This window comes from Peromyscus californicus, unplaced genomic scaffold (assembly GCF_007827085.1).
Source record: "Peromyscus californicus insignis strain IS unplaced genomic scaffold, ASM782708v3 Scaffold_6__1_contigs__length_162567912, whole genome shotgun sequence".
Classification (NCBI taxonomy): Eukaryota; Metazoa; Chordata; class Mammalia; order Rodentia; family Cricetidae; genus Peromyscus; species Peromyscus californicus.
Genome location: NW_026294584.1, coordinates 28,031,440 through 28,044,769, shown reverse-complemented (window position 1 = coordinate 28,044,769; position 13,330 = coordinate 28,031,440).

Sequence of the window (13,330 nt, the reverse complement as noted above, 5' to 3'; positions counted from 1 at the left end):
GCACAGCCTTGGTTGCAGTGGGAAGGGGCTTGGACCTGCCTAGGTTCAGTGTGCTGGGCTCTGCTGACTCCCCTTGGGAGACCTCAATTTGGGGGATGTGGGGATGTGGGGATGCAGGGTGGCTTGGGAAAGAGGACAGGGGGTGGGAGGAAGGAGAAGGGGGATCTGTGGATAGTATGTGGAGTGAGTAGAAAATTTCTTAACAAAGAAAAATGAAAGAAAATAAATAAATAAATAAAAATCTTGTTTGCTGTGGGATGTTCTGTATGGCAAATGTGTTGCTGATTAGTCAATAAATAAAACACTGATTGGCCATTGGCTAGGCAGGAAGTGTAGGCGGGACAAGGAGGAGAATAAAGCTGGGAAGTGGAAGGCTGAGTCAGAGAGACACTGCCAGCCGCCACGATGAGAAACAGCATATGAAGATGCCGGTAAGCCACGAGCCATGTGGCAAGATATAGATTAATGGAAATGGATTAATTTGAGCTATAAGAACAGTTAACAAGAAGCCTGCCACGGCCATACAGTTTGTAAGCAATATAAGTCTCTGTGTTTACTTGGTCGGGTCTGAGAGGCTGTGGGACTGGCAGGTGAGGGACTGGCAGGTGAGAGAGATTTGTCCTGACTCTGGGCCAGGCAGGAAAACTCAAGCTACACTTGTTTGTTCACAAGATTAAAAAAAAAGAGAGAGTAGGCCTGTCATAGGCTTTTGAAACCTCAAAGACCACCCCCCAGTGACACGCCTCCTCCAACAAGGCCACACCTCCTAATCCTTCTCAGATAGTTCAACAAACTGGGAACTAAGCATGAAAGCATATGAGCCTGTTGAAGAATGTCTTTGTCAGTGTTGCAGTGCTATAAAGAGACACCGTGACCATGAAAACTCTTTTCAAAAGAAAACAATAATATAAATATAAGCCTATGGGGATCGTTCTTACTCAAATCACCACAATTCCTATCTCCTTGTAATCAAAATTAAGCTATAATTCTGCTCTTTACCACCAAGAGAAAAGTGACAAGGGGGCAAAATAGTTTTGAAAAAAAATCAGCTTTTGGATTTTTTTTGTGAAAATGTTTATTTAAATAAGTGTTTAAATGCATTGCATACCATTTAAACTAAAATGGAAAAGAAAACAAAAACAAGCCTGTTCCTTCACATTGGGAAGAAAAATTAATTATGTCCAGCAAAGAGGAAAAGAAGGATTAGACCAAACTTCATAGCATTGCCAAAGTTGAGCTGTCATGGATGTTAGTTAATGCAATGGGGTTTTCCACCTTCACAGTAAAAGCAGATGATTGACAAGAAAAGAGAAAACACAGCATTTCCACGGAGTTTTACTTTTCAGTTCAAAATAATAACTTTAGTAATTGCTTTGAGTTTTTCTATACCTCCTAAGTCTTCTGTGGTGTTAACTTTAGACCTACATATCTCATTAAAAATACTTTAACCAAATTTCAACCTCAATACAACCTTGCACCAAATTAGAAGCTACTAATGAAGGTCAAGTTTTAAAAGTGTATACACTTCAATTTTTTACCTTTAGAATAAAAATAGTATTAGTTTCTAATGAAAGAAATTTTGCTTTAATGACATTTCATGACATGGCTGCCAGAAATGACTTGGGTCATTTGTTTTCATTTGCATCATACATTTTTAAAATACATTTTCCTGTCTAACATTCCTAATATCCAGTATATCTGCAAAATACCAATAAATATTAATTTAGGAGCAATGTGATGTAATCCAAATAGATTTGTCTTTCTCCCATCAGCTCTAACAATTGAAAAAAATCTAATTATTGGTAAAAATATTAATAGATCTATTTTGGTAAGCCATTTGTATTAGAATTCAGTTAGAACACATTATAATTTGAGTGAAACTCTGTATACATGAAAATTTCCCTGAATATTATGATGGTTGAACAAGTATTTGTTAAGCACCATTTATGTATTATGTCATAAAGGAACTGTAATGGAAAGCTTAATACATTTAAAATGACTTTTCTAATTGTATAGAACTTAATTGAGATATGTAGGCTTTAGGTCTGGTTAATTTTAGGGGTTTTTTTGCAAGTTGTTTACAATAAAGTTTTAATATAAAAACATTATAAGTTAAAAGTAAAATTAAAAATGAATCATTTACAAATACATATTTCATTCACAAATACTTCTAAAAGAGTATTCACTGTTCTCAAAGTGTCTAAAATATTCTAAAGACATAAAAATACAAATAATTTTAAATATTATTAATCTTATTGTAGAATCTTATCATCTACTATGTCATAACATTGAATTGTATTTGTATAAACATTTAGATATGTTACAAACAACTCTAAGTATTTATTTATAACAGAATTTATAAAGATATAAATTGAGGAAATAGACTCACAAATATAGAACAGAGTAGACAGCAGAAGTCGTTCTCTGATCTGACCTGGAGCGAAGCCACCTTGCAGGCAGGAGCAAGGAGAAGGGGCATGTGACCCTTCTCCAATTCCTTATAAGGGGTCACATACAATGGCAGGAAGCACTGCCTTCTTTGGGCCATATAGCACAAGATCAGGGGCATAGCAAATACCACTACATATTTTTCATGCTGACATTTTCAAATAATTGGGAAAATGCAGAATAATTTTTATTCAGTCTTGCTTTTGATTTACTACTCCATCAGAATTAAGATATTATTTTTAGTGGGAACACCTCACTAAACATCATTTTAAAGGATAGTTTTTCCTCATGTATCTATATACCAATTTATAAAAGTAAGCTTTGATTTTTAGAAAGTTATTGAACTCACTTAAGTAGAAACCTTTAAAAGATTTTATTCCTCAACTAAGATACTCATAACCACACTCCACAATGCTAAGGAACATTAGCTATGTGTCAACTAGACAAAGCAGGTAAAGATGAAAACTATACTTATGTAAGTATTCAACACAATTCCTCCACCTCCTAGCAACTAAATCTTTGTTTCTGTGAAATTATCATGAATCCTCTCTCTCATTTTGAGATTAGCATATAAATATGCTCAGGTTTGTTAGCTTTATTTCAAACAAAATAAAATCTCTATATCCAGTTGTACATAGTGTGTGTGTGTGTGTGTGTGTGTGTGTGTGTGTGTGTGTGTGTGTGTGTGTGTGTGTGTATTTGGAGTCCCAAGGTCAATTTTGAGCATCTTTCTCTGTCGCTCTCCACCTTATATTTTTTGAGACAGTATCTGTGAGTGAACCTGGAGCTCACTAATACGACATGGCCGGCTGGCCAGTGAGTTCCAGGCATCTCTGACTCCCCAGTGTTGAGGTCACAGATGTAATGTTTTTTTACTTGGGAGCTGGGGGCCTTAATTCAGTCCTTAGGCTTACACAGCAACTTTACTGACTGACCTATCTCCCCAGGTCCACCTCCATGTGCACTTTTGACTTTGTTCATTAAATTATGCCCTTTTAGTGAGATAGAGAGGTCATGTGGAATGCTTATTACAATACTAGATATCAGAAGTTTAATCACCAAACTATTGCTATATGCTAAGGATTATGCACAGAATTCTATGTGGATAATTCACTGAACCTTTAAATCCAGTCTATGTTTAGACAGAATTTTCCTCCCTGTTATGACTGAAGACTTAGCATGTTATATAACATGCTGACGTTTCAGGATAAGAAATTCTAGATCCAGGCAAAACTGAAATCCCAGCCTCCAGAGAAGGACAAACATGCTGTAAATATTAATAATAGAAAGATATTTTCTGACTGACATTTTCCTACAGCTTTCCTCCTTCACCCCATCCCTCTATCTCACCCGCCAACACCTGGAGGCACTCTCCCTGGAAACCTGCCGGCCATGCCAGCCTGGGAATCAGGTTGGTAATCCTTATTCTCCTTCCTGTCTTCTATTTTTAATTTCCCAGTATCATCCCCAGCCCTGCCGCAGACCTTCAGGAGCTTGTCTTCCCTCTCTCCCTCCATTCCCCAGGACTCCTTTTGACAGATCTATCATCCCCCCTCATGTGGATCTTTTTGGCCCTCACCCTTCTATCTGTTGCCCTCTTTAAGCCTTCACCTACTGACTAGTGTTCATGGCCCCGGAAGGTACTCTGCATGCTACGAAAGGAGAAAGGTAAGCACCAAGCCAGCTACATACCCTTCGGTCTACAGCAGTGTCCTGCCTGCAAGATGTACTAGTGCAACGGTGACACAATGCTTGTGGGAGTAAACAACTGACAGCTGATTAAACTGACGGCCCACTCCGTGAAATGTAACCCATTCCCAACGCTTCTTGGATGGCCAAGAACGTGAGCCTAGACACCTAGTGGAAAACCAAATACTACTGTTCTACTAAAGGAAAATAACAGCGACTCCTAAGGACATTCTGCTCTACTTATAGATCAAAGTCTTGCTCAGCCATCATCAGAGAAGCTTCCCGATGTAGTAAATGACAACAAACAAAAAGACTCACAACTGGGCAATATGCAGAAGATGGGAGACCGTGTGACACTCAGTCCTAAACAGTGTCACATCAAATCCTTCCACTTAGGGCTCAGGGAACACTGCAGAAGAGGAGGAAAGATTGTAAGGGCCAGAGGGCGTGGAAGACACTAAAGAAATAAGTCCTTTTAAATACAGCAGGACTGACACATTAATGAACTCACAGAGACTGTGACAGCATGCTTGGGTCTTGCACATGTGCAATGCATAACCAGTTATAAATGAAAAATTAGTTTTCACCAACAGAGTCTCACTGAGTCTCACTGCTCGTATGGTCAGTCCCGATGCCCAGCAGTAGATGGTCAGCACAAAATGAACTCAATGATAATTTTGGAGGCTTTGACTTATAATGCCTTGTCAGGACATTTCCCCCCATTACAGGTCCTTTGTCTACATACTATGGTTTCTAGCTTTTATGTTTTTATGGGACTTCTGTGTTGCAGACACATTTCTCTGGGTCCACATGTGTTCCTCGTGCTTTTTCTTTGACCCTTTTTCTCCTGTTTGTTTGTTTGTCTTAGTCTGGTTTACTTGTTTTTAATTTTTCGTTAGATGCTTGTTTGTATTCTAATGAGAAAGAAAAAGGAAGAGTGTATGGGTTAGGATGGGTGGGAAGGAGGGAGAAACTGGAAGGAGTTGGAGGAGTGGGAAATTGTAATCGGAATATTTTATAAAACAATCTATTTTCAATAAAAATGAAGAAAACAGGTCCTGAAATATCTCAAAATTTAAGATTAAAGATATTTTGAAAGCACAATAGAATTTTACATATACTTCATAATCTGTAATAAATAAATGTATCCCAAAGGCAAAAAAAAATCTGTTTCCAAAGCAAATGAATATCCCCTGAGTAATATCATCAAGTTTTTACCCAGGTGCCATGCAAGTATAAGTCACATTCACATTTCATTTTTAAAAATGTTTCTTACTCTGTGTATACTACTGCTCAGGGAGATTATAAAAGTTGCCTTGAATCATTTCAGATTTAGTTGAAGATTAGGGTATACATCATAAAAATAGTTTATAGGTTAACAGTATATAACAAATAATACAAATACACATGTGCTGAAAAATAAAAATTAAAAAATAGGATGTTACTGTTTTAAATCACAAATTTTCCAAAGAATAGCCAAAGAAGCTTATAAAATAGCCTCCAGGATCCCTAACAGAGACCTTTTGGGATAATTTTTTTACACTGTGTCTTGCAGCACTTCAGTACACCACAATGCATGGCTCATGGTCATCATGGCCATCATGCACACAGAGGCAATTTATCAGTTACCGCAAACCCCACACACTAATTACAGTAAGCTGTCTTTCAATAATTTTGCAATTGCTCAAATTTACGTCATTCAGTACTAATTTTTATTTCTGAACTTTGGAAATCCATACAAATGCAATAACTTCCAGAAGGATGGCTCTTTCCCAACTCACGTCTTGATTACCATTGCAAAAGTCCACCTCTTTTCTGTATAGCTGTAAAACATTTTGTTTTTATAGTGAGTCAAAACCTTAGAAGGGATTCCACATTGTGTTCTGTGTCAGAGTTCTTCAGTCCTAGAGTCCCTTATTCTCTGACAACATGCTCTTCATTACACAGCCGCGCAGCTTTGGCACAAGCAGCACACTCACGACCATAAGAAGATTCTCACATATCCTCCCTCGAACATTCCCAACTTCTTCCCCTTCTTTCAACTTGGAGTTTCTCTCTCTACTCAACTATGCACTACCACCTAGGGACCAAGGCACCTGGCTAATGGATTTCCCGATGCTCAACACAAAATTGATTTTCTAACCGAGTTTATAAAAGAAAGAAAGAATGAATAAATTTGGGATATTGTAATTCTCTTTTTGACAATTAAGGACAGTTGTAGTTCTGAAATATATTTCTTTAATTTATTGTAACTTTTTAATGACCTCTTAATTCCTAAAGTTCAAACTTAAAACTCATAAAATATGAGATAATTTCTATTAATGAGTCTATCCCTGTCCCCAAGCTGCCTTTTTCCCATCTATGTATTCGAGTTCTACTCCATAATTCCACGAATACTATCAGTTGAATAAACTATAATACATGCCTTGAAAACTCTATTCTTTATCCAGCTGCTGGCCTGAACATTAATCAATGAATATTTTTTTCTTTAACAGTTTATTTAAAAGTTCAATGATAAGTGGTGTCTTTTCTAACACTCTCAAATACAATTAGAATTTCCCTTGCCTATACTCTGATTACATTTTATCTCTACTCTCATTGTACCAATAACCATATTATTACATATCGTCTGATTTAACTTATGATACTATTATACCCGTCTACCCAGGAGTAACTGTTGTATATAAATCACCAGTGTTTAGTAGACAGCTGACATTATAAAGGCCCCCTGAGGGAATGCAGTGAATGACTAAAGGAATGAATGTCTCTTTATTGTTGAATATCCATGTGAGGATAGCTTTGAAAAAATTCAATACACTAATTTTTCTCTATAGAATAGAAGTAAACTCAACCAAACTCAGAATATTATTCTAGGGAATGGATTTAAATGCACTCTCTAAATTGAATATTCTGCAAATCTTTTCTCAATACATTTGCATATTAAAGGCAATTTATAGACATGAATTTCTTTTAGAATTCTAAATCAGAGAGCTTGCAAATAGTATGATTTTAAATTGTTCATCATACTATACAATAGAGAGACTTCTTTTCTTTACAGGAAATATGCTACAAAGGACAGTGAAGTTTTATTGCATCTGATCAGTCTTGATTCCAACTGATTAGAAAAACTCATTAGATAAGGATATAAGATCTGTACTATATTAACCTCTTTGAGTACCTGTACTTAGGGAGTGCTTTTACTGTGCAGATGGAAGGACATCTTTGAGAGACAGGAGAGTCACCAATATATGAATACAGTCTTAAAATTTTAAAAAGACAAAAACTTTAACTTTAGTTTTTACCGGGGTGGTGAACATAAAGATAAGCTATGAGGATTAAATATTTCAAAGTCTCTACAATAATTAATAGGTCATAGATAGATAGATAGATAGATAGATAGATAGATAGATAGATAGATAGATATACACATAGACATAGGCATAGACATAGTTATAGATATAAATATAGATAGATAGATAGATAGATAGATAGATAGATAGATAGATAGATAGATAGCTATCCCACTTGTGATACAATAGAAGGTCTTGTTTTTCATTATTTCTGTAATACAATTACTACAAAAGGTCTATTATACAGACTGTATTTTTGAGCCATGCATCACAAACATAAAAATAGAATAAATTCTCATAGCACTTAAAAAACAAAGATCAATAATACTTATCAAACAATAAAGGATTGCAAACACACCATCTGATAAAAATGATTTTTTCATGTTGTTAGACATTTAAAAGTAGATACTCTTAAAGGACCAGTAATGACAACATCAACAATAAGTAGCCTCATCATAATGCAAGTCCACTTACCGAGTGTACTCATCACAGAAAATGGAACTTTCCTGCATATTTGTCTAAAAAAGAAAATGCTGCAATATTTTCAAAAATATCTTAATTTAAAAATTATGTATCTATAGATGCTTTGTATTCAATAATATTCCATGAATTAACACATGCAAATCTCTTTTCCCTTTTTCAGGAAAAATTTTCAGTTTATGAAAATCAGTTCATTACCCACTCTCTCTTTTGTTAAGTGAGAAAATCTATAGATTTTCTCCCATCCAATATACTGAAACTTTATGTTAGTAATAAAGTTCCATCTAGTGATTTTCCATAACTTTTCAGAAATCATATTGAAATATAAATGTCTATCAAAAACCATGAAAGTCAGTTTAAATCCCTGTACTCAGGAGGCAGAGGCAGGTGATCTCTGTGAATTTGAGGTCATCCTGGTCTACAGAGATAGTTGCAGGACAGCCAGGGAAAGACAGACAGACAGAAAAGAAAAATAAAAAACCAACATCAATTTAAAAAAAGAAAACTTAAGATTTTTCCATGAAAAACAACTAATATTCTGGATAAAACAAACAGAAAATACATTTAATTTTTTTTTTTTTGTTTTGTTTTGTTTTGTTTTTCGAGACAGGGTTTCTCTGTGTAGCTTTGCGCCTTTCCTGGAACTCACTTGGTAGCCCAGGCTGGCCTCGAACTCACAGAGATCCGCCTGGCTCTGCCTCCCGAGTGCTGGGATTAAAGGCGTGCGCCACCAACGCCCGGCACATTTAACTTTTTAAACTAAATTTTCTAAATTTTTACTTCTTTTATGTATTTTTATTTTTTTAAAATTTTTATAAAATGTATTTTGATCACATTCTTTTCCCTCCCCAAAGTCCTACCAGATCCACCCCAACTCCCTACCCAGCCAACTTCATGGTCTTTCTCTTTCTTAATAAGCAAAAAAACAAAGCCTAAAACTAGAAAGATAACAACAGCAAAAACCCTAAACCTCAGCCAAAAAAAGCACACAGCAGAACATGGAATCCATTTTGTGTTGGTAAACAACTCCAGACCATGAAACCTGCCATGAAGTGTGGTTGGTACACCCAGCGTCATCGCACTAGAGAAAACTGCCTCTCCCTTTCCTAGCAGCAGTCAACTGCAAATAGCTTTACTTGCAGGTGGGACTTGGTGCCTACTTCCCTTCTCCAAGCTGGGATCTTGTTTGACTTTCATTTGTGTAGGTCTTGTGTGTGCTTTTACAGCCTGTGAGCACATATGTGCATTAACCTGGTTGTATCAAGAAGACACTGTTTACTTGGAGTCATCCACCACCTCTGAATCTTAGTCTTTCCACCTTCTCTTCCACAAGGATCTCTGAGCCTTGAGGAGAGGATTTGATAAAGACATCACTTTAGGGCTGAGTGCTCCAAGGTCTCTTACTCCCTGCACATTGTGGGTCTCTGTGTTTATTCCCATCTATTGCAAGAAGAAGCTTCTCTGATGAAGGCTGAGTGAGGCACTGATCTACGGGTACAGCAGTATGACATTTGGAGTAATTTTATTGCTAAATCTCTTTAGCAGAATCATAGTATTAGGCTTTTCTCTAGGCTCACGACCAATCTAGTCTGGTGTTTGGGACCCCTTCAGCAGGGTCAGGTTTGGGCTCCATTTCATGGAGCTGACTTAAAATCCATCAAAAAGTTGTTGGTTACTCCTGTGACATTTGTTTGACTACTCAGAATATCCTGCAGGCAGGTTGATGTTATAGAGCACTAAGCTTGTAGTTAGGTGAGAGTAAAGAGTATTTTTCTCCTGAGGTAATATAGATATAGTATCTTCTAGCCTTATGAATGCTTCTCAGTAATGGTGAAGCTTCTAGCTAGGAACCAGCTCACATTCTTGACTTCAATGACTTAAGTAAGTAGTGTCTTTAGCAACAGAGCCTTACCTTCAGGTGTAGTGGTTAAACAATAAAATTGGCATACCCTGTAATGCTTGGGTGGGTCTATGGGAACCCTTTGGCCAATGACTCAACAAAATGTAACCCATTCCCGGTACTGGGAATTTTATGTGGTAGCATATGATGCATCACTGAGGAATTACACCCCAAATCACTCCATTTAAATTTCTTTTATATATGCATGTATTTTAGGGTCTCTTCAGTAGTAGGCTTCCACATGATTTTTTAAAATAGCTTTAGTTTTGATTTCCCTTCCCTGTGTTCCTTCCTTTACCCTACTCTCCCATCCTCTTTGAATTTAATCCTTCTATTCTAGCTTCCCCTTTGAATATTTATAACAATGTTTTCTAGTTCTCCTTTTGATAAGATCCCCTCCTGGATCACCTATAAGTCTGCATAACCTATGTGGATTTTCTGAATAAAACACAAATATTTATGGTTGTCAGAATTGGTTCCATTCCATTTTCTATGGGAGATGTGAGTGCTGGGATTAAAGGCATGCACCACTACTGCCCGGTGAGATGTGAAAGTTTTAAGAGAAGGCTGCTTCCCAATTTTCTAAGAAAGCGCCATATTGATTTCCAAAGTAGTTGTACAAGCTTGCATTCCCACCAGCAGTGGAGGAGAGTTCCCCTAGCTCCACATCCTCTCCAGCATAAGGTGTCTTCAGTGTTTTTGATCTTAGCCATTCTGACAGGCATAAGGTGGTATCTCAGAGTTGTTTTGATTTGCATTTCCCTGATGATTAGGGATGTTGAACAATTCCTTAAATGTCTTTCAGCCATTTGAGTTTCCTCTGTTGAGAATTCTCTGTTTAGTTCTATAGCCCATTTCTTAATTGGACTGTTGGGCATTTTGCTGTTTAATTTCTTGAGTTCCTTATATATTCTGGATATCAGTCTTCTGTCAGATGTGGGGTTGGTGAAGACCTTTTCCCATTCTGTAGGTGGTCGCTTTGCCTTGTTGAACGTATCCTTTGCTCTACAAAAGCTTCTCAGTTTCAAGAGGTCCCATTGATTGATTGTTTCTCTCAGTGTCTGTGCTACTGGTGTACTGGTGTTATATTTAGGAAGTGATCTCCTATGCCAATGCGTTCAAAACTACTTCCTACTTTCTCTTCTAGCAGGTTCAGAGTAACTGGATTTATGTTGAGGTCCTTGATCCACTTGGACTTAAGTTGTCGTCCTAGAAACCCCATCCAACGACTGAGGGATCTGGATGCAGAGATCCATGGCTAGGCTCCGGGTGGAGCTCTGGGAGTCCAATTAGTGAGAAAGAGGAGGGTTTATATGAGCGAGAATTGTTGAGACCAAGGTTGGATAAAGCACAGGGACAAATAGCCAAACGAATGGAAACACATGAACTATGAACCAATGTCTGAGGGGTCACCAACTGGAACAGGCCCTCTGAATGGGTGAGACAGTTGATTGGTTTGATCTGTTTGGGAGGCATCCAGGCAGTGGGAACAGGTCCTGTGCTCATTGCATGAGTTGGCTATTTGAAACCTGGGGCCTATGCAGGGTCACTTGGTTCTACCTGGGAGGAGGGGACTGGACCTACCTGGACTGAGTCTACCAGGTTGATCTCAGTCCTCGGGGGAGGCTTTGCCCTGGAGGAGGTGGGAATAGGGGGTGGGCTGGGGGAAAGGTGAGGGGGGTGGGAGTGGGGAGAACAAGGGAATCCATGACTGATATATAGAACTGAACTATATTGCAAAATAAAAAAAAATTAAAAAAAAAATAAAAAAAAGAGAAGGCCGCTTTCACAATAATAATGAGGAAGACAAAAAACCTATGATATATTAAGGTTGCCATAGTCCATCAGAGAACTGAGGTATCTAAGCAGTTAAGGAAACTGAATTCCACAGGCTAATAAGACCACAAAAACAGAGTATACAAAACCACGTCAGGGCACAGGAGTAAGGAAGGCCACCAACTAAATCCATGGAAGTAAACAAGCTAAATTTGAATAAAGTTTTGAAGGACAAACATGGGGAGAATTCCTATTGTCACAGCTGACTTCACAGAACTAAGACAACTTTGCATTCGTTTTAAAAACTTTCATTTTTCAGGTGTCCGGGTCTAAGCACTCATGAGAGAAGCTGACTCAGGGAGTGCCATCAGAGAGAATATTCACTGTAGTTGGCATTTTCTTTGGGCTGTCAACTAGTTCCCAAATAAAGACATGGGAGCTTATTATTAATTATGAATGCTTGTCCTTAGCTTAGGCTTGTCGCACTAGCTCTTTTAACTTAAATTAGCCTGTTTCTATTCATCCACATTTTGCCTTGGGGCTTCTTTTCTTTCTTTCATTCTGTATGTCCTACTTTCTTGCTTACTCGGCATCTTGGTGCCTGGCCCCTAGCATCTCCGTGGCATCTGTTTTTCTTTCTTCTCCAAGCCTAAATTTCTCTTCCTACTTACTCCTCCTGTCCAGAAGTTCTGCTTATACCTTCTCCCTCACTATTGGCCATTCAGCTTTTTATCAGACCAATCAGGTGCCTTAGGCAGGCAAGGTAAAACAGACACATCTTTATATAATTAAACAAATGCAATACCTCTTTACATAGTTAAACAAATGCAACACATCTTTGAATAGTTAAACATATATTTGCAACACTTTACTGCTAGGTCATAGGTTTTCAAGATTCACTTAATTATTGCACAATAATTAGTCAAGCAGAATAAAGGCAAGAGACTCTGTTCCTTTCTGTAGCCTTTTTGTGAATTAAAAACTCTACACCACTGAAGGAAGAACATCAAACTCCTTTGCCTCTTGGGAGAAAGGCAAAAATCTGTTGTTTTGGTGCAGGAATAAAATCAATATCCATGGCAACAAGAATTGGGATAAGAATATACTCAAGCCCCCAGGCCACATGCAAAGAATTTTTGCTACTATGAGAAGACCATAACACTATACCCATGGGAAAGAGAGAAAAGCTTCTTAACCCCAGGATTTATAACAATAGCAACCACTAGGGCAAGTGGCTATCCTCATCCGTTAGCAAACACAGCAAAATCAGAGTTTAGTCACAATTGTAAGGATGGAGAAGCAGTGCAGGCAAGGTTGCACCTTTGAGAGCCAGGCATGCAGTGTCCCAGGCATTGAGGACAGACATAGAAGAAGCAAAAGGAGGATGGGTGTTGAGGAATAAGGAGCAGAAAAAGAGGGAAAAGAGCAGGCAGGGGAGAATCAGAGGACGAAAATGAGGAGGGGTAGGAGAAACCCTTCCTCATCATTACTATGTGACTAACACTAAATAATAAGCCATAGTAATCTACCCTTAGAAAAGAAACGTCTCCATCCTGTGAGTCAGGTACAAAGAAGCTAACCTCCTGAGAAAAACCGTTGCCAACCACTGGGAGACATGAAAGCCTGTGCTGAACTAAAGGGTCATCTCAAGGTTGGTTTGACTCCTCAAAATTTCTTTTTCTTTGCT